The sequence below is a fragment of the Choristoneura fumiferana genome, chromosome 21 (genome assembly GCF_025370935.1).
Source record: "Choristoneura fumiferana chromosome 21, NRCan_CFum_1, whole genome shotgun sequence".
Classification (NCBI taxonomy): domain Eukaryota; kingdom Metazoa; phylum Arthropoda; class Insecta; order Lepidoptera; family Tortricidae; genus Choristoneura; species Choristoneura fumiferana.
Window position 1 is genome coordinate 15,085,256 of NC_133492.1, and position 23,892 is coordinate 15,109,147.

A 23,892-nucleotide genomic window follows, 5' to 3' on the forward strand; every position below is an offset into this window, starting at 1 on the left:
GTTTTCTAGAATTTTTTTACCGTACAACGGCAAAACAAAAACTACTAGACACTGGCAAAATTGTCCTCCAATGGACAAAGCCATATTAAAAAAAAAAAGTCGCTTGTCAACCGAAGGTTTAAATAAATGTCATAGTTGTCAAACGGAGTCCCGATACTCGCGCCAACTTGCCTGTCAAGAAAACCTCATCTCATTCTCTCAATCTTATCTCATTAATATCGAGAGCTCAAACATCGGTGGTCTACACCCCATAGAAAAGATGTGTGTGAGCAAAAACCGAAGATTAAATACCGTCGTGCGTACAGTAACCTGCATTCATATCTGTCACAGCGGAGCGTGCAAAAATATCTGACAACATCAAACCGGCTTCAGAAATAGAGTCGTATTAGCTATATATGCACGCATTGTTGTGTCAGACATTGGTGCTGGTGAGAGCACCTTATGAGAATGGAAATGTTTTCGGCTGAAAAATTACGATGTCCACTTGTCTGGTCATCATAGTAGGTAAAAGGTAGGTTACATAATAAAATAACAATACCTTATGAATCTAAAAAGTTTGTACACGGTCTACTGATGTCATTAGAACATAATATATTGTAACACCATAAGGAAGTCTTATTATACGGAACAGAGTTATGTTTAAAATATGATGGGATTCTTTTATAACCCACTACCGGTTTCTTCTTGCTGTATCTTATCACATAAAACGTTTTAGTACTTACCGTAAACAACACACTGAGATATATCCTGGCATTTAACCTAATATAATAGTCAACGGCGTTATGAAGTATATCCTGGCACATTACAAACAATCCTTAAAAACGAATTAATGTTTATGACCGGTTGTCTACTCCAATAATTATTCGTTATAGACTTTTATTTTCTTTAAAAACCGGAGTATAAAAGTCTATCACGAATAATTATTGGAGTAGATACATTAACTTATATATTAAGAAGTGTTCTATCAGAAAATATTTTTAACTAACAAAAATGCAACGTTGCCAGCTCAGCAGGAATAAACGTTCTTAATACTTTTAAGATATACTCTTACGAATATTTACGATAGTAGATATTATTTTTAAAACAAGACGGGAATTTTGCGACCCAGTATTTTATTTTGATGGCCCGGTACTGGGTCGCGACCCGGCAAATGGGAAAAGCTGATCTAACACGCTTGGAAGCTCAATCGTTTTCACCACTTCTTTCTGTCGCTTGGTATAACACGTGGGTAGAAAGAGATAGCGAATGCAACGCGAACGTCAGTGCATTAGACAATACAGCCACTGGAGTAGTAACAAGTGTTTTTATGAAAAACATTTTCGGACTTTATTTAATCATAATTTTTATGCGATCTTCGGCGGGCCCGTTTTCTCTTCCCGTTACCAGTGGGTGCTGTGTCCTAAAACATTGCGAGTACGCATCGTACGAGTACAACAATTCAATTGCACACACAGAAGGTCTTGGCCTTCACTCATCTCCATTACACGCCTACGATATGCTCTACTTTGCTGCTAAAGGTACTCGTCTGTTATTAAATGGAGTAACCTAACGTTTTTCTATTTGAGAAGATAAACTATAATAACCTGAGCAACTGAGAAAATTAAAAAAATCCTCAACATTTCAAATGTCTCAAAAACGCTTGAATGAATTTTAATGAAACAAAGGTTACTAGGAACCTCCGCAAGGTAACTCGTTTTAACATAAAAAAACATATATCGAAATTGGTCTGTCCGTTTAAGAGCTATAATCCCGCAGACAGTAGACATTTGGCGTCAAATATAACGCCCCTCTTTTACCGCGACGGAATTTAAAAAAACCGGCCAAGTGCGAGTCGGACTCGCGCACGAAGGGTTCCGTCCCATTATCTATACAAAATTAGACATTAGCAAAAAAACGGAAAAAAAACAAGTTTGTTGTATGGGAGCCCCCTGAAATATTTATTTTATTTTAATTTAATTTATTTTTAAAGTGATTATACACCAAAAGATTATGTGAATATTTCAAGCGTCTACCTGTTGCCGTTATTAATATCAAGCTAAAAACGGCACAACAATCACTTTTGTTATATTTTATTCAATATTAAATATTTATTTTAATCTGTTTTTAGTATTTGGTTGCTATAGCGGCCACAGTCAAGGCTTACTACGAAGGCTTTCAAGGCTTATTACGACTCAAGAGATAGAGCCTGTGACAGACAGACAGACAGACAGCAGAGTCTCAGTAATAGGGTTCCGTTGGCACCTTTTGGGTACTGAACCCTAAAAAGTAACAATTCACTGGCTCATAGATAGGTACTTATTATATTTAAAGGTTAATGGACAACGAAGAGTACAAGTAAGTTAGTGTGGTAAGTACTTTATTTGGTGAATATTTACGAGGAGTCGAGATCGTGACAGAATGCGCCTGCGCTCCCTTTGGTAAACACTAGTGATGTTATTTACACTGGCGAAATATTAATATCGATAATCCTATTTTTATAAATGCGAAAGTGAGTTTGTACCTTTATTTGATTTTCTTCTGCTTTCACATCTGATAATAATGTTTTGAGCTACATAATATGTAAGTATACTGAGTGGAAAAAATCTGGCCCTCAAATGTATGCAGAAATAGGTAAGTAATTTTGTATGTAGAGTGTACCAAATTTTGTGCCGCTGAGTATAGTATAAATAACTCGAAAGTATTTTTTTCTTTTGATGCCGCCTTTAAGTTATTATTTTGCATGCTAATTATTAGCTTTCGTTTGGTACGCATATCGTTACAATTGGTAAAAAAATATCACTTCTTATTTTTCATGGATGCCATTTTGAAATATCATAATATTATTATACCTGTCCTACATAGTTTTGAAAAATCTAAATCATTAGATTTCTGAGGTATCAACGTCACGTGTTAAATACCGTCCAGCCATTTAGGTTACAGAGGACAAGAAAAATAGACTTACATACATACTCTCTAAAAACATAACCCACTTTCGGGCAGTCGCTACTACAGCTTAGCTTAATACAGACGAGCATCACAAAACCCGGCTTATTCATACAACTGGCATTTAATGACATGTCGATATTGTCAAAACGTGACGACTTCAATGAAACTATCACGTCAGTCAGATGCACCTTAACTGTACGATAAAAGGGTCGATAGTGTTCTGTCGATAGTGTGAACAAGTGAGCATCGAGGCGACCCCGCGCGGGCGCAGCGTCTCGCGACTAGAATCCTAACGAGTAGATCTACCTTGTTCAAGTACAGGTAATAAGTCAATTGCTTACCAATTCCAATATTATATGTGAATGTTTATGAGCATGGTGTGTATTGAAAGGTAGGCAAGAAGGTACCTAGGCAGCGCTAGCGCTAGCTACCAACTGCCTACCCTGGAATGGACGCCAATGGTCGTTACTCCTTTACGCCAAAACGGCTGGAAGGGTTGAAATGAATTTTAGTACGTAGATAACTGGACGTCTGGAATAACGCACTGTTTATCCCGATATTCCTACTGGATCGGAATAATATCCGAAAATGTCAACATCTGGGATAAGAGTTATGAAATTTGGCGTGGGTATTTTATATGCAATGTTTCATTAAATACACGATATAGTTTTTTATATTTCGTATTAGAATTTAGTAAAAACCCCATACTTTCAATTCAAATGCTGGTGGTTTATGCGAGCGAAGCCGTGGGTAAAGTTTAGTAGAAAAATAGGATACAGAATAGTACATGTAAAAAATGTGCAATTAATTATAGGTAGTAAAAACTTCGAGAACCTAACATTTTTAATTATTGCAAAAATATAGTAGGTGCTTGTAGACTTAAGAACTTACTCCATTTGTTTAGTTGCATTATTTTACGCAAAATAACTACAAATAACTTCGACGATTTTCGGTTTTTTTATCTACTTATTGCCCAATTTCAAAGGTTTTGATTTACTTCCTAACTACTTTACTACTAACTAGTTACTTCCAAAGACATCTTAATGATCCTATGGGGGTTCAGTTCTTTGTTACGAGGTTAAAACCTAATAAAAAAAATATCTTTTCGGCTTAGCACTTGTGCGCTCGAATGCCGCACGACATAATCTGTGCTGATGCACGATGCCGTGTACACGTGCCCTAGCGCCGGGTCGTGATGATGCAACAGCGGCTTTAGAAATCGAAGACCTTATGGGTTCCAGATAGAAGACAAGTTTGTAGGCTTACAAGCCTTTACGTAAAAAGCCGTGATAATCTAGTTTGACCTGGATTTACATATAGATATTTACCATGAGCTTTACAGTTCAGGAAAACATATTGCGGAAACGTACAATTTTGAAAATGCTGCTACGAATGAACGCAAAGCAATTTGAAAATGTGTGTGAAGTCCCTAATTCACACAGGGCCCGCGTAGGAACTACAGCTCAAACCATTTCATTCTGGGAGTACCTAGGCCTGTGTCCAGCAATAGAATATATATAAGAGGGGAAGAGGACGCTGGTCATCAGACTTAAAGTCCATCGGTCTACATCCCGTTACAAATATCTGTGATCGTAAAACCGTTATTTGAAGTGTTTATAAGTCAGACTAGATTACTATTTATTTATATTTTGAAGAAAGCTAATGACCGCAATAAATTCACAAGATATCTGTTACTCACTTTGTGTTAGTAACTTTCAGTGGTCTTGACGACATAGTTTCCATTTTCCTTTGCTTTTTGTTTTACTATAACGTGCAAAAATAATAAATATTAGAACTATCTCATATGAGTCACTTTTGTTTTCTTTTCTAGCGGACTGACACATATTCCCATACATAAAGAGCCACCAAAAAACAAACTGTTCCAATGTCATCAACCGAAAAAAACAAACGACAGCGGTATTACACTATTGTCCCGTTCCAGAACATTCGTAATTTCACAGTCATGGACACATGACTCAACGCCAACCGCTACAATAAATAAACCATTTCTATCTCTGTGGCATCGCGGTGCATCGCCACGGACCGAGATGGAATTAAAAAGTATAATTAAAAAAGTTGTTTACCGCGGTGGCGTTCAAAATGTCACTGCAGTTTTTACAGGTTGCGATTTTGACTTATATTCCGTCTTTTGTTTTAAACGTCAAATAAAATTATGATATTTTTTAAAGCCAAAAAGCACGCGTTCTTTGTTATTATCATGTGACGACAAACAGTCCTTATGAAGAAACGATAGTAAATACATACCTACAGGTTAAGTGTCATGAATCAAAATATTGTTTTGTGAGTCTTTGTGTGATAGTTTCATTAACTCGTTCATTTACAGTACTTGCATTATCCAAATAGGTCGATATGGATATTAACGATAATAAACAACGATTGAGTAACATTCCTATTTTAATCTTCAAAATATAAGGGTGCTTTAATTGCAACTACTGAGTACAAAAGCTCCATGTCAGATTTAATCGAATAATCTAGTTCGATTCATAACGTACCTCCATCACAAGAGCTTCCATTAAAAGAGTTACGCCTATAAAACACCCTTCTACTGACTTATGTTCTTACTTAACTATTAGTACACGTCATATCCATGTAAATAGTTTAAAAATAACCTTCTATGTAACAGCAGCATTGAGGAACCTCGAGATCTCTGTGCTCCAGTTACGGCAAATTACTTACAATATCATTTTCACTTTTGTTGGCCGAAAATAACGTGATTAAATTATTAAGCGAAAGTAAAACTGCGTCTGATATGACGGAAATTATGTTTACGAACATCTTACATGGTAGGTTCCTATGGCGGTAACTGGTGATTAACATATTTAAGATAATATCTTTTATACTAAGAATACTTTTAGAACAAGAAGACGAAAAATAATAGGACATCAAATTTTTACAAGCACAAATATTTTAGAGGGAAAAAATTTAAAATAAAGTGATTATTTTAACCAAATTAAAGGGAACGTTAGCGTCGGGTCATGCCATAATGTCAAAAGGTTAGTGAAAGAAAGAGATAAATGGCAAAACCAACAAGATTATAAGTATAACACTTAAATGTGATGACAAGTACCTTCTCTCTCTTCTACTTTTTCTCTTCTTTAGACGGTTTTTATATTATTTATCATTATAAATTACCGCCATTAGTATAGAAAAAAGATCTCTCAATAGCACTGCCCATAAACCTACAATGTATTGGAGATTAGTATAGTTTTTGCCGACGTAAGGTTAGTTAGGCGAACCTAATTGTAGCCTAGAGGCACAAATGCCGTAATTACCATCAGCATCACCATAATCATTGCGTGCTTCATCGCCATGACTGTGACATCAATATTTTATATCAGAGATCAAAAAATACTATGGTACCTACTATGTTCAAGCTTCCCGAAACGGACACAAATAGAACGCGATAGATATATCTTCACACAGGGATTTGAGTCCAGTAAGCTTAGTGTATTTTCCCGTTCACAAAATACGTCTCGATTGCGTTCGCGTTAAAATCTCAATTTGTATGGAAACACGGACAACGCCTCTAGCGGAAAGTTTGCGCAACAACTTTTGTGAGTGTAGGTTTGCTACGTAAACTATTTCGTCCGCGTATCGTAACGAAAACCGAAAAAATACACTAAGGGCACAGCTATGACTGATAGTAACTTATCGTTTATGAATGATATAATATGAATTTGTTTACTTTAAAACCGCGCGATCTCACGACTATTGCTTTGGACAGATCTAATCTTCCAACATACACAAATACGAAGAAATAGGTACGATAAGCATGGGCAAAACTAGTTACCTACGTACATTTATATGATATTTTTATAGTAGGTTCCTATAAGTTTTAGAAGACTAGCGTATGTACGAGTATTTTTTTTTTTAAATTTAACCAGCCAAGCGTGAGTCAGCCTCGGACACCGAGGGTTTCGTGCTCTGTAGCTATCCATTAATATCCAGTGTTAGTAGAGCTCCTCTCCTACGCAAAACGTACGCAATGTGGGGTCATTTTAGATAGTCACTGACACAAAAAAGACATAAGAAATTTAACGGATCGAACTTTTCTTAAGAACCACAGGTGTGTGAAATGTAACTTGCAAGATTTGAAAAAGACAAGTTCTTTTCATAGTTACGTACGCACATACAACTATTGCAAAAAGAACCTTGTGTGTCTACTCATAATTGTTAATTCGCTTCTTTTGTAAATAAAAACAATCTTGATTAATGGACTTCAGCTAGTATGCGTCGTTCTAATTCATCTTCTCGACGCTTCGACTCACAAAAAAACAAGTTACTTATCTGCAAAATACTTAAACATTGTATTAGCCGATCGAATGGAATCCGTTAATCGCGGGAATGTTATAATTATGATAACTGAGTCAGAGTGGGCGGACCATTCTCCAATTACATCGACGCCTGCGTCTGCTTTCCATGAAAACGTCACTTTCATTAACATTCAATGTTTTTATCTCAATAAACGTTTCATTAGTCAGTATGTTGCAATCATCATCCTATTTACGTGCCACTGCTAGGCTCAGGCTTCATGGTAGTTTCCACTCGGGCCCAGTGTCAATTGATAACTGGGGCCCTAGTGAAAAAGGGATTAATTCTGCAGAAGTTGAACAGCTTCTTTCGACTTAAACCCTTTTACACCTAAAATAGAAAAGAGCTGTGTAATTTCTGCAGACTTAACCCCCTTTTCACTAGGGTCCTAGAACTTTACACGCACAAATCGACTGCTTTGGCTGTGGATATCTCCATTTTACCAACGTACATTACCAACATAGAAACTGTCTGACTACTTTATTTTAGTTATTTTCACAACATAAAGGTAATTAAGGCATACTGATTTGGGGCAAGGCAGCCGACATAGAGACAATTTTCATTTTACAAAAGTAGACAGCCTCGGTTTATCTACAACCTTGATTGCCGAGATTCACTTAGAGAACGTTTTAAGGCAAAGATGGTCTTCCTGAAATACATACTTACCCTGAATGTCCCATCTCAAATTAATGAGTACACCCCATACACCCTGTAAATTTGATAGTGACTTTCCAAAAATACATTCTAAAGCAAACTAACTAGTACTTCCGAAAAATAATATAAAACCTTAGAAATACGATGATCTTTAAAGAACAATTTATAGAACAGATAATAAAAAACAAAACGGTCGTATAGCTTAAAAACAATTACTTCCATTCAACTATTCAGACATATATGAGTGTTTATATATCATGATTGTTCAAAGCAGGTAGCCGAAACCATAGATTTAATTATCTGATAGTTTTCATATTGTTGTTTTGTTAACTTTTGGAATATGATGCTAAGAACATAAATATGAAACTATAATAACAAAATTATGTACTTTGACAAGAAAAATGAGGGAAAGTCGGTATTAGGAGCGTATCGTTCCGTTCCGTGGTTTCGCTCAATAACAAGAGATCGTGATCTGTAGAAAGATTAACAAAAGATGAAATGATTTAACAATCAGCCAATATTCTATACTTACACTTAACTTTAGCAATCTGCGATTTGCAGACTTTGTATCGACTAAATTGTGTGAACATTTCACACTTGCACTTACCTGACTTCCTTACTTTTCAATTAAATAGGTAACCGCACAAGTCCAGACATTTTTCGATGTCCATGCGTCTTTAGTCTTTAGTTTTATTCATTTGTAATTAATTATAAATACTAACCATAGCGATAAGATTATAATTGTAAATACTAACACTATGGATTCAAAAGTCCGCAATAAATGATTTGTATTTGTATTTGTAATAGACAAAGTATTTCAAACTGAACTGAAAACTCCCAGTTTTGTGATTTTTAAATTATTTCGACAAGTACTTATACTTACCCTATTGACAAATTTTAACTCTGTATAGTACATTCGGTCATTAGTATCACGATTTGTACTTTAAAAAGTACGCTAGGACTTGCTAGGTTAATCAGAGCTGGACCTAAACTCATCGTTTGAAAATAAAATTTGGTATACTCAACGCAGGTATTAGAACTCGCTGTAAGATAAAATTTTAATCTTGGTGTATCCCAATTGCAAATTTCTTGGCTCTTCTAAGGAACGTTTTAAACGCTTAATGTGTACCAGCTTATATAAGGCCTTTGGTTGTAAGTTCGATTCTTCTTTACGTCTTTATTTTTTACGTTGTTGTTTACGTCTTGTCTTGTCAGATTTACGCTAGAAATATGAAAGCCTTTGGAAACAAAAAAAAACTTGGCGGCTTAACAGTGCTTTTACTGTCGTTATAATTGCTATATTATATATAGAATAATATTATTACCAACTTGCCTAAAAATTGCTTTTAAAAAAATGCCAGACTATATTCCACCTTCTCCTCAAAACGGCGGCAACATAGAAACTAGAGTCTAATACACGAAAAATTTAGATTATCCTTCTACTCTTTCTTGAAACAACAGCATGTTGAAATATAAAGTCAAATGCACAAAAAGGTGTAAAAAACACCTTTATTACACGAAGATTCAAAGCAACGTTAACGATCTTGCCACGTAACTCCGGGCGGAACTAACAACAAAGAATTTCCTTTGATGCAGATGGCCATCACCGTCGACCTTACCGCATCACTTTAAGATCTATTGTCGACTCACTGTTACTTGATGTAAATACTTGTCTTAATGATGTCATAGTGATTTGACCATAAGTTTATAAAGTTGCTTTAAAGTACTATTGTTTAAGTGCAAGAATTGCACTAAATTAAACATTGGCATTACCTCACTAGCATATTCTACAAACGAGCAGGAGGGTTGCCTGTCAGAAAGCAATCATCATTGCTCATGAACACGAGGGGCACACAACCACAAACACGTTGCTACACAAATACGATGCACGGTGCGTTACGAGTATTGCACATATAAATGCGTTTTCCTAAATAGGTAGGCCCGTTTCGAGATCTCTTAGTTAAGACGCTCTAAATATGCTCAGTACATTGATTATAATAAAGTTCAATTTATAAGACACTGTTCTAGTTTACCAACAATGCCAATTAAAAATGTCATGAGAAAGAAAGGTCCGGGATTCGATTTGTAGCATTCGAACATAGCGGATGTAGACGATATCTAATTTTGGTATTTCTGCTTCTCTGGCTAGTTGAAGTATAATTTTGATAGTGTTTTATGCGGCGATTACCAGTGAACAGTGATCACAAAATTCTATATTGCTCTTGTGTCTGACATTTTTTAATGCGCAAGTTGTCTCCGCGTGGTTTCTGGAATTTTGCTATCAAGTTGCAAAAACTGCAATCACCGTACAACGTGAATAAGAAGAATATCACCATCCCAGCCTAAATACGTCCCACTGCTGGACACGGGCCTCCTCTCATAACAAGAGGGTTTGGGCCATAAGAAGAATAAAAAGAATATATTTATTTTTAATTTAACTGACATTGGCCCGTTAACCCAAGCCTTATGGCCGCCATTAAGGGGAATAAATAAATAAAGAAAGGTCCGAGAAAAGTTAGACAGTTCGAAGAAGCGCGGCGGTAAAAAGTCACGAATACTCGTAATAAAATAAATCCCACTAAACTTCACTTCGAAGGACAAGTTCGTAAATTTTCTAAGAAAACAACGAGTCGTAACGAAGTCACGGGCACTAAATTGGATGATCCGTATTGCTTGCGCAAGCGCTGTCCATAAATCGACACTTCCTTATTAGTTTGAGCCGTAGAATTCCTTGTGGTTATACTTTCCCTTGTACTTTGTGCTTTGAATCTGTCAAGCTCTACAGCTTCATCATTTATTTCATCAGGGTACAGGCCTTCTCTCATAATGAGAGGGCTTGGGCCGTAGGTCCGACGCGGGCACAGAGCAGATTGATAATTTTCACACACACCATTGGATTGCTTTGAAAGTTTGTGGACAATGGTTCGTCATGATGTTTTCCTTCACCGTAAATTGGTGAATTTCAAATGTAGCAGTGAATAATTATCAAACAATTTAAAGACTATGTAACAAAAACGTGACAATGAACCTACGACCCCCTTAGTTACAGACAACTAGCCTTTTTAGAAACTTTCCATCTTCTTTTGTTTACTTGACACATCACTTATTTAAGGTTCAAGCAAAGGCCCAACGTATTTAAGATAAGGTTGCATAACGAACCTTAACCAACTCATTTGCGTTGCGTTCTAACTAAGTCACAAATAAGCCCGGTACCGAGTCATGTAACCATTTGCGTAATTCGGACCTAAACTAAAACGGTTATTGCATTTATTTAATTGGCTATAGAAATGGGTTTATATGATTGGTTGCTCTTACGCACTTTGATCAGTCGATAGCTGCAAAAATCTGAATCGAACTTTTAACTGGAAAAATCTGTTGTAGTTAACCGGTTAGGTTTGTGTAAATTCACTGAAATATAGATTGCAGAAGTTGCTAAATCATGAAAGATAATACTTTTGATGCTCTTAAATATAATATTTACCATCAGCAGCCGGAAGACGTCCACTGTTGAACCAAATTTTCCCCCTTAGCAACTCTCAGGATGTCGTCAGTCCACCTAATAAGAGGTCTGCCTACGCTGCGTCTTCCGGTTCGTGGTCGCTACTCGAGGACTTTTCTTCCCCAACGGTCTGTTCTTCGAGCGATGTGATTCGTCCATTTACGCTTCCACTTGCATATCTATTCATCGGCACATGGTGTGACATTCATCTTGGTCTTCATCCCTATATTTTTCTTCTGTTGAAGATTAAAATATCACTCTACAAAAATATACCCAGTATTTTTTTTTCTTCTCTACTGTCATGGGAAATTAAGCTTTTATCAGTAGTTTAAAGAATATTTATTCAAAAATTTAACGAAATATTGGACAAAAGATTATATAAAACATCTATACCATTGTCAGCTATTTTCGTGATATTTGTTCTGATTCTGATTATAGTTGTAAGTACATTTTTAATGTACTTACATCTCTTAAACTTTTCTCTAGATCTTTGTTCACTTTAAAGCAAGACAAACTACGCCATTGCTCTACAAAGGCATTATTACATTGTTAAAATCAACCAGCTAATTAGACCATATGTCATAGTGGCACAACGTTTAGTTGAGATAAATGACAACGATACGAACAGACGGACAGTTATCGTGGCCTGAATGACTGCGACTTTATGAGCATATATTGAGGGTAGTAAAATAGACAGTTACAGTGTAGTCATTAAGTTATTTAACTGTAAAAGCCTAGGAGTGATTAAAAGGCAGTGTCGACAGTGAGCGTTCAGACAAATTGATTTGTGTACGTACAGTATGAGAGCTGCCTGCCCTCGTAACGAGAAACGCAGTAATAGCGACATGGTGGTTTCGAGAAACGCGTGAAAATTTGATTTTAATAAATCTTCTCTATCTAAGAGGACTGCATCTAGCAGTGGAACGTATATAGGCTGAGATGATGATGACTTACTATTTATAACACTAAGAAAACAGACAATCTCAAAGTAGTTATGAGTGGTACTTCTATAGAAATAGTCGATAATTCCTCGGTATCCATTTGGACTCGAAGCTAGATTGAATTCAAGAGTCTCAGAGTTCTACTCAACTCAGTCAACTCAGCATGCTATGCTTTAAGAAGTCTTAGGGATGAAATTGGTTTAGAACAATTAAAAATATAATATAATTTTTAAAGATAAATTTAAAAAAAATATTGAGAGGGTGTTTGTGTATAGGTGTTGGATATAATGTATTTTATTGTTAGCTGGTAGAAATTCATACACGATCTTGTATTGTTTACTGAATAAATGATGTCTATAATGTCTATGTTTATGTATAAATATAGAATATATTAGCTTTTGCCCGCGGCTTCGCCCGCGTGGAATTCTGTTATCACGCGCTGTTCCCTCGGGAACTGTGCATTTTCCCGGGATAAAAAGTAGCCTATATATGTCACTCTCTGGGCTATAAACTATCTCTATGTCAAAAATCACGTCGATCCGTCGCTCCGTTTCGACGTGAAAGACGGACAAACATACACACAAATACACAAACATACACACTTTCGCATTTATAATATTAGTATGGATTTATAAAATATGAAATAAATCTTTGAATGATTCACTTTCGTTTAGGCATAAAAATAGTTTTGCATTTTAACCTAGCACAACTTGGAACATAATTGCGTTAACTAGAGTGTTAACAACCGCATTATTTTCTGAATTTCAGGTTTTCTAATAGATTTACATACATGTTTATTTTGAATTACATATAAATTAATAGGCCATTTAATTTCTTCAAAGTTAAAACCAGTAATACTTAGCTATTACTGCGTTCTTCGTTACGAGAGCCGAGCTAGAGTTAACCAAGTAAGTGTTTTAGCGTTTCTTATGTATGACAGTTCTTACATCAGGAAAAACAATAAGGTTGATTGTCACATTAACTTGAAAGTGAAATTAATCTTTAATGTTTTCAAATCTCTAAATAATTTTGAGTTAGGTTAGGATATTTTGATCTAATTAATAAGCAAATATAGTGGTCTCGGCGCCGAATATAATTTCGTACCTTTCGGTGTCGAGACCATTGGTCCGTGGGGCCCAGGAGCACTAAGCCTCTTCAAAGAGATTTTTAGATGCCACCGGTGACCCAAGAGCTGGCAGCTGCCTCGCTTAAAGAATTAGACTAGCGATTCAACGAGGAAATGCTGCCAGCATCTTCGGCACAATGCCGCAGGGGCCATATTTAGATATAACTTAGTTTTTAATATAGATTTTAATTTAGTTTGTAATATTTAGTGTTATTTCAGCTTTTTGTTTTATTTTTATCTTATAAATTGTTCTCACATAATATTCAGTGCATTGATATGAACTGTAATATTGTAATTTTTCATTGGTTTACAAATAAATAATAAATTATTTTCTGCTTTTTCGACTGAATTACTTTTGGAATATTGAAATAATAAAAAAAGCTCACAGTTTTATCTTTTTTTGGACTGAATTAACGTAATAAATAATGCAAATAATCAGTTGTTGAAGTTTCGGCGGAAATACCTAATTGAATGTTTTATGTAGGTATACTCAATACTATCATAGAATTAAACTAGAGTCTCGAAAATAATCTAGTTCTAAAAACCTGTTCATAAATCATTCTCGCTACTATTCTGCAGTCTTAACAATGCCCCTTTGTTTGCATTAACCATATCTTGCAGCCTTATTGCAATTGAAAATTTACTTCAAAACCATGTATCTCGCTTTAAACTTATCTTCCACTTTAGACCTAAAATGTTAACTGTAGAGTCTAAATTGAAAATAGCATTGGAAATAGGTCTTTTGTGAAAAATCTCGATTGTCATGTAACTTAGTGCATACCGACTTGGTTCCGCTTCTTATAGTAAGTAGCCTGTGGCCGTATTGTATCCGCCCGAGCGCTCGCGCATTCCCCATCTCTTTCTATCCCCATCGTGCACCGTGTGAGTGAGAGAAGTGGTGAAAACGATTGTGAATCCGAGAGTGTTCGACAATAAAGTCTCTAGTTATGATCTGTAACATTAGAATTTCAATCGGCAAACGGCATACAGGATCCTAGTTCAAAAGTATCTTAAAGATATTAAGTATCTTTTCCTCTTAACTTTAGGATATTCAAGTGATAAACAGATAAAAAAGGCGTGGTGGCCCAGTGGTTTGGCCTATAGACTCGAAGCGAACGATCGTACCGTCGTTTTCGATTTGAAATTTAACACGAAGGAAAACATCGCGAGGAAACCTCTACAATCCTGCGAAGCAATTCTATGGTGTGTGAGTGAAATTTCCAATCCTCCCAGTTCCCGCGTGGGAACTGCGGCCCAAGCCCTCTCATTATGGGAGGAGGCCTGTGCCCAGCAGTGGGACGTATATAGGCTGGGATGATGTTGATGATGAAACAGATAAAATGGATAGTGCTCTCCATTCAGCGGTTTGAGCCCTTCCTTTTCACCCGTACGAAGAAAATTTTTAATGGACTCCTGATTTTAGAGTGGCCGAAACATCAAGATAATTTTAACCATACATGTATCTTCGTGATTAAATTCCACTAATATTATAAGGCGAAAATTTGTAAGTCTGTTTGTTTATTACCTCTTCACGTCTAAACAACTGAACTGATTTAGATGAAATTCGGTACACAGATAGTTTGAGTCCTGGGGAAGGACATAGTTTTTATTCTGGAAAATTGCATAGTTCCCGCGGAATCGCGGGCAATAACTGTCGGCAAATAAAAATCTCGAAAGTGTAAAACATTATGACTTCAACAGCTTCGCCGCTACTTTAGATTTATTTGAAGCTTTCTGTAATTATCGGTAGCTGTTATAAAACACTATTAAGCATTCATACCACTAATAACACTTAATTCTGTAATACAATTTCAAACAACGACGTTCATCAATTCAAATTACTGTTGTTTCATGCCATTCTAGATTATTATGTCTATTCATTCAAAAACAGCTTTAAACTCTTCAAGTCATGACAATCTTACAATAACCAGATAGCATAATATTGTATTAGATAGCTACTTCCGGCCCGCGTTCGATTTGACCATTACTAAGTCGTCAATTTCTTTTAGCGTTCTTTGATACGAGTAATATTGCGTGTTGTTCAAATAAGTAGGTATTAACCCACTTTATACCTACGCGTTGTGTCAAACATACGTAATAAGTAAATAATAGATTTGACGAGGTAATGCTTACTTGGCATTTCGACGAACATCGCGTTAGTGATTGATTACTGATTGTAGAAACTCAAAATCCCAAAATACCTCTTTCGACATAGTGGTGCCATCTATTGTATTTACTTGAAAACTTTCCTTACATGTTAAACTTGTGCACCTATCAGTGAACAAAACACTTCTTCCTTCAAAACGGGCTTGTTTTTTTTCACAGGGAATGAATTACAAAATAATAACCTCCTACCGCCCAGTGTTCTATAATATAAGCGGGTACAATAGGGACTTATTGTAGTGTAATGTGACATCGAACTCTTTTATATTCTTATGCCTAAACGTCACTTTTGTACGGCAGTGAAGCTTCTGTACTTGTACTATTACTTATTCTGTGGTATAATTTCCAGTTGTTCATTTTCCATTAGCACCAAATGACAGTAAATCGTATTTTGTAGGACAATCTCGTATTTATCTTGCTCTCTCAATCAGCTGCAGTAAACTTCAGTAAGCTAGTTGAGAAAGCTAGATAAATCCGAACTTTTCCGACAAAATAAGACGGCAAAACGTTATTCACCTTTGAGCGATTGACAATACGGTAGTAGTCAGATATTTTAGATCATCAAGACAGAGCTGCTCCGATATTTATCTAGCTCAGTATGACACCGTTGTGCTAAAGTAGCGCTAAGTGAAATAATCAATAGCATTTAGTCACTTATCCGACTCTTGTTAAATATTATGCTGTCTTATGAAACTAAATAAATCATAATATTATGAATAAGACACGTTATCACAGACTGACTTATTTTTCAACGCTCAACCAAACCCCTGGAGCTTGGCTAAAATTTTGCGTGGACGTCCCCTATATGATATAGAAAAGGTATGAGGACGGATTTTGCATACTTTTCGCGAGATAGAGAATTCTACTACGAGATCGGAATCTCGACCAAAAGCTAGTCTTTCTTCCATTCTCCTTCTAAACTAAAATCGGTCAATCACTATTTGATCAACAGTCACCTTTATCAACCACCTATATTCTCTACAAAATCTCTAATAGCAGGCGCGGGGCACGCGAGATGAGCGTGGGTCTCGCTCCAGCAATCGCCACGCTTTCTCGCTGCGCTGGCGCACGCTGGCGGCGCATGCGATGCTGCTTTAATTTGACAATTTTAATTTTGAAAATACAAGTTGATTCTGAATATGTACCTACCTTACACAACTCAGACAGTCAAGGGCATAAATACGAGTATATTGTTACGTTATCAAGGCGTCAAAAATATGTATAGGTACTCCTTTATGCCATTTAGTGGCATAAAAGAAATGGTGGTTATCCATAAGGTTGATGTACACATATATTTGACGCTACGGCTTTATAGATATTATGCCCTCCAGTATACAAGTCATTTGACCGTATCTACGTAAAACATTCACATTTTTGGTTTTGATTCAACATTCATCATATCAGCCGGAAGACATCAACTGTTGAACAAAGGGTCCTTGGAACGCCACGATAAACGACTACCGCCCGACCATCTGTATCCACCAGTTCCTTGCAACTCTTGCGATGTCGTCAATTCACCAATCAACCACCACTAACCGTCAACGAGAGGGACAGATAACCTGGTTAAAGCTACGTTCACGGTGGATGCAGGCTGCTTTCAACCGAAGACTGGGGAACTGGAGGTCTAGGGGGGAGACATATGTCCAACAGTGGACGTCCTACGGCGGATAGGATGATGATATAATTTACATCGTTGAGTTAACACAGCCCGGTAATTATATGAACTTTCTTTGTACTTAGCATTTATAATATAGATATATTTACCTCCACGCCTGCGTTACTCCGCTAGCATTGTGTAATCTGAAAAAAAAACTTACGTTATAAAATGTGAATGTGAGTATTTTTGTCTGTTAACTACCCTATAACTATGATAAATAATTGTCATGGAGATAGTTTGAGACACTCAGAAGAACTTTTTACAAGCTTTTATTTAGTTTCACCTCTCCCGTTGTCTGTCTGTCTGTAATCAAATCTTGCAAGTTAAATTCGACCAACCTAACCAACCAGCCGTGGTGGCCGAGTGGTTTGAGCTATGGCCTCTCAAGCAGAGGATCATGGGTTCAAACCCCGGCTCGCACCTCTGAGTCTTTCGAAATTCATGTGCGGAATCACATTTGAAATTTACCACGAGCTTTACGGTGAAGGAAAACATCGTGAGGAGACCTGCACAAACCTGCAAAGCAATTTAATGGTGTGTGTGAAGTTCCCAATTCGCACTGGGCCCGCGTGGGAGCTACTGCCCAAGCCCTCTCATTCTGAGGGGAGGCCTGTGCCCTGCAGTGGGACGTATATATAGGCTGGGATGATGATGTATGTTCCCGCAAGCATACGCCAGATAAACGAATTATTCACAGAGAAAGTCGCAAGCAACAGCTATTTGACATGGAGACAGTTTGAGACCCTGGCCTCGAAGGACTAGGTAACTATACAGGATAGTTTTTATCCCGGAAATATATATAGTTCCGGATGGCGCGCGATACAGTTCAAACAGCTACAGTATAGTATCCAATAAAGTCAATGTCTCTATTGAAATTACAGGTAATATACCCACGATGCTGCAATATTATAGAGACACATGAGCTTATGGGGGTAGCATAGACTTGTGACCTTCTTCAATGGAGCGGTTGGCATCGCTTTGCGTGATGGTAGTGTCAACATTGGGAAACGTTCACCTTTGCACCCCGTGAACCCCACCCACCACCCCCAGCTGACCAGTAAAGCTGGGGTAGCTAATGTTGAAGGAAAGTTTAACTAGTTTTTGTGCCAAAAGGCTTAAAAGCAAGATTTACACGTACCTAATGTGTAGGTATTGTTATTTTTTAATCTCTCTTTGTTCTCGTAACGTCACGAATAAATGTATTTTCTTCTTTAAAAAAGAATAAGTGTATCAAGAAATGTTCAGATGTTCTTTCCTTACTAATATTTTAGTGGCAAAAGTGAGTAGGTGGGATACGTCTGGTTGTTTTTTACGCTTTCACGCTTGAATTAATAAAACTTGGTATGAACTCTAAATAATTACTTTGCTCACCAATAACCTTACGATAGCTACGTCTATGCATCAAACAAAATATGTGTTATACAGCTCCTCCACCTCCACACACACATATCACATAAACCCAACTGTCACCAGCCACCACCACACAACACGAATGCGTTTCGAAGTCCACCAGAACAAACCCGTTCACCATGCTACCAGATGCAAGACTGAACTTCGATACCATCGTCACCTCATGGGCATCACTAAACCAGGCTGTTATTATTTATAAAAATCTTATACCTATTATACATTTAAACTTTATTAGATTACCATAACCCGCTGCAGGAATGACCTCAGCCTTACAGGACACTGGAACGTTTTAGGCTGTATAGAACCACTGTATAGAAAAAAACCTTTTGGAACTTATTCCAACGATATAGAGTTCAAAGGCAATATTAATATTGTGGATCATTACAGGTGATTGGCATACCGATGTATATGTTTTAGTAGTTAACGTTAGGTTTACAGTTCACAAGCATAGGGTTGCCACTTTGCTATCCGTCCGAATGGCTGCCGACATTTTTAACCCCTGACACAAAGGGGTGCTGTAAGTTTGACACCAATATCTATCTGTCTTGGCATCGTAGCTCTCAAACGGAGGGACCAATTTTGATGTGGATTTTGTGACGTGGAAAAGTGTTTGTTTGTTTCACCATCCATTGATTAAATTTATTTGACAAATAAATTTGATGCCGTCTGTTTGTTTTGTTCAAATAGACGGAGACGGCATCACATTTATCCATCAAATAAAATTAATCAATGGATGGTGAAATAGGGGCTGTCTCATAAAATCAGGTTTAGACATTTTTGAGATATTGAACTTTAGAATGACAAAATCGGGGATACTTCAACTTTTCTAAGTTGATTGGGGCTTTCAATGATGTTTTTTAATGAAATAGGTTGGTAAACGAGGAAGTAGATCTCCATATATTAACCGAACATGTATGCCGAATTTCAAGCCTATCCCACCACTGGAAGTGCATCAAAATTAACTAGCAAGATTAGATGTAAACAAACAAATACATGGGTGAAGTACTCTTAGTTAAATAAAGTTAAAAGCTTGTAAAAACATGTCTAGTCATGTCACAGTTTTCTTAGGACTTTTGGCAAAGGTAACCCCTGCACTAGCTGAGATTATGTATAATGATAATGAAGAAGTGAAATAGTGGCCACATTAGATATTCATACAAATAAGGGCCACAATGGAAAAGAAAGCAATTTTGCCCGCTGTAAAGATAAGTAGGTATATTGATAGTACTGTTTAGATTATTGTTGATGTGTTTTGGAGTTATCTAAACCACAGTACTCGAATGTATCGTTTAAATTAAAAAAATATATATCTACTCGTACATTTGTCATACACCAGAAAAAGCAACACGGAGATATCTTTGTTGAAATCATCAACATCAGAAGAAGTCCTGTCCTGAAGAAGTCCTGTGCGTAATATTTTGACTATGATTGGTGTTTTGGAGTCTTTTTTATTTTTTATTTCAACTCCAAATTTGTTACTTTTACGGATATCCATATCGAAACATATCGAAAATACAAACTGAGATATGGGAAAAACCAGAAAAGAGACCAGCTGCTTAAGTAGCGTAGTAGAAAAAAGCAACCTGAGATATGTGTGCATAGGAGAAATTTGTGTCTAGAATCCTGTCCAGCGGTGGTATAGGGGTTATAGCACGCAGCACGGATTGCTGAGATCCTGGGTTCGATTCCCAGCGCTGGTCTCTTTTTGTTCTTGTATCATCATCACCATCGCCGTTTTTCAACAAATCGTCATCATTTTGGACGACCGGATAGCCGAGTGGTTAGAAAACCTGACTACGAAGCTTGAGGTCCTGGATTCGATCTCCAGTTGGGGCAGATATTTGTAAGAAAAATACAAATATCTGTTCTCAAATCTTGAGAGTTAATATGGACCTACTTTAGTATGTATTTAATTTTGATGCCTAGTACTCATAACACAAGCTTTACTTTGGGACTAGGGCAATTAGTGCCAAGTGTCCCGTGATATTTATCAATATACTGAGCAGCAAAAAATGTGGCCCACAAATGTATGCAATAATAGGTAATTTTGTATGTGGAGTGGGCCAAATTTTGTGCAGCTGAGTACCAATATATTGTTATTATTAGGTATTATCATCACTAGCTGAAAGACCTCCACAGTTGAACAAAGGAATCCCCCTTAGAACGCCGCAATAAACGACAACTGGCCGCTCGTATCCACTGGTTGCCCGAAACTCTCGCAATGCCATCAGGTGGGTGGGAGGCTTTCCGACATTAGCGGTGGCGACTCGAACTCTTTTCTCCCCCAACGGTTATCTGTTTTTCAACTTTTTAATTTGCAGTCGCAGCTCAGCATCAATTTCAATTGCCAACTTTTAATTATTTCATCACATTAGAAACTCAAGCGCAAGTGTTTGTCGCGGGTGAGCAAAGTAATTGCTTATCATTCATTAAACTCAAGGGTCACTAAATAAAATCAACCTTAAATAAAAAAGAAAAGTATACGCGTAGCTAATCTAACTAAACACCTTTTGCAATGTACTGGTACCAGGCTCACATAAATAGCAAGGCGCTTGCGCAGACGCCGGTTGAGCAATACTCTGCAATTATGAGGCCTCAAGTTCCTCTGTTTTGAGCTCCCCTCCTTAGAATGGTAGTTTAAGATTTAACTCGCCATAACATTCAAAAGGAAAGGTACTTTAGAAAAGGCCGGGAACCGATATTTTCGTGGATTTAAAAAAAGTTAGACCATGTTGATGGTAGTTAACTACAAATCGGTTGAGACACTAAAATTACCCATATTACCTAAATAATATCATAACCTGATCATCTTTATGTCATTCAATTAGACCTCTAGCATATACCTACCTACAACTCATATTAGGTACCTCATCATCATTTCAGCCTTTATACGTCCCGCTGCTGGGCGCTGAGTCTAAAAATGGCCCTAATTTAAATTGAGCCCTTGCATTCCCACGTGGTCCCAGCGCGGATTGGAAGTTTCACACACACCCTTAAATTACTTCTTAAGATGTGCAGAACTTGTGGTAAAAAAATGAAATTTCGCAGATGAATTTGAAAAAAACACAGAGGTGTCAGCCCGTATTTGAACACAAGATCCTCTACTTGAACCCACTAGGCTACCACGGCTTATAACCAAATTATCTAGTCAAAAGAGCATATGTACGATATTACAAAACCTCGAAGCATATAATTGCCCTTAAGTTTGTACAGACCGGCTAGTTATATAATTTTATCACACTTAACCTAATAAAAGAGAACTCTTAGTAGTATATAGTAACCAAAGCATTAAGGTTCTACTTAAACTGGATTTTAATATGTAAACGATCGTCCGTCGGATTGCAGTTTTGCAAGCAATAGGCGTGAGATGCCGTGTGAACGAGGGTTTGATCTTTACGCTATTACTTTTTTTTTACTGTAGCTATTTCTTCTGTTATTATTATTATATTTCAAGTGTGAGTTACATTAATTTTACAACGTGATCAATAATATTCACATCTATTAATGCTTTACTAGTAATATAACCAAAAGGAAAACTTTGTATTGTCAAAATGGTCTTATTACCTATCGTAGAAAATAGAGTCTAATTCTCAATAACCCTTTACGGACACTATACTGTAGCCAAATAACAATGAAAGTGTCTATTGTGGATGTAAAGACGATAATTTAACTGCGATAATGTTTCTTGGCTATAGTCATTTATTTCGTTTTACCTTCGTTTCCAATAGTCCGCCTAACTTAGGCACATTCGGCGTTATATTGTTAAACCAAACGCAGACACCAATATATATCTTTCTGTGACTACAGAACTAATAAAAAGTAGTTTACTAGTGTCCCCTCTGAGATAAAAGAAACGATTTATTACTGCTTAATTCGTTTTGGTTATTGTCGTTAGCAATACGCGTTTGTCTGATTTGCATGAAGGAAGGATTTATGCGGCCCTGAGTAGTTCCGGTCCATTTCCGCTAGCTGCTGAGATGCCGAGGTCTAGAAGCCATATAGTGACGTTGCATTTACTGTAGGATTATGACTAACTAGCGTTTGCCCGCGACTGTCTGCGAATAATGCATCTATCGCAACTCCTTTCCTGAGACTCAAACTAACATCATAGCAAGCCAAGCGAGAAGGAATTATTAATGCAAAATAATAACTTGTAGTAAGTACATATTGAAATTAAAATCAAAGCAAAAACGTTGGAAACAAAACCTTATCGAAGCAAAATGTTCTCAATATTAAACCTTGCATTAGTTTAAATTGCGGAGACTATTTTGAGCACGATTCGCTCTTAACTGATCGCGTATACATTCTTCTTTTGTTAATTTTAAATATATTGACCATGACTTTTAAAAGTCTTCATTACTTATATATAACTTTATAGATAAACTCTGTGAACTTTGGCCTTCACAGTATGTTATTAATAGCAATATTCTTAATAGGTAGATACATATATTATTTGACAGACTGATTGGCCTATGCGGTAAGAATTATGTAAAGTAGCAAGACGTACAATTGTATTACAGTCAAAAAATTTGAAGCACTACGGCAACACTTAAATAAATAAATATCTTAAGACAATTGACACCAATTGACCTAGTCCCAAGCCAAGCAAAGCTTTGAATCTACTATGTGTACTACGCAACGGGTAAGCATAGGTAGGTACAGTCGCCATCAGATATTTCGGAGCTGTCAAGGTAGTCAAAAATATTGGAACATGCGCTCTATTATTATAAGGTATAAGAGTTCATGTATCGATGTTTTTGATCTCCTTGGCCGCTCCGAAATATCTGATGGCGACTGTAGATAAAATAAATAAATAATTAATATACATCATGGGACACTTGACACCAATTGACCTAGTCCCAAACTAAGCAAAGCTTGTAAGTACTATGGATACTAGGCAACGGATAAACATACTTATATAGATAAATACATACTTAAATACATATTAAACATCCATGACCCGAGATTCATACAGGCAGTACATCGAAGTTGAACCCGGGACCTCAAGTTTCGTAGTCAGGTTCTCTAACCACATAGGGGATCTCAACGAATGAGGGCAAAGAGACAGGTGAAACATCGCTAGATGGCGTTAGTATCGTGCGGTTTTTTTGACGTTACGGTCTTGCTTTCAATTGGCTCATTTAGTTATTAGCCAATTGCAAGCATGACCGTAACATCAAAAAAA

At 36.8% G+C, this 23,892-nt stretch overlaps 1 protein-coding gene across 2 annotated transcripts in view; it reads right to left on the reverse strand.

Moving 5' to 3' along the window:
* Positions 1 to 23,892, reverse strand: part of LOC141439604 (uncharacterized) — a 77,383-nt gene that overhangs the window by 24,775 nt on the left and 28,716 nt on the right. The window contains exon 2 of one of the 2 annotated variants that reach the window (XM_074103894.1): positions 17,405 to 17,440. The exons of the other annotated variant lie outside the window; for it this stretch is intronic. The gene's annotated coding sequence lies outside the window, so the exon portion shown is untranslated. The remainder of the gene's footprint in view (positions 1 to 17,404; positions 17,441 to 23,892) is intronic. 2 annotated transcript variants of the gene reach the window in all.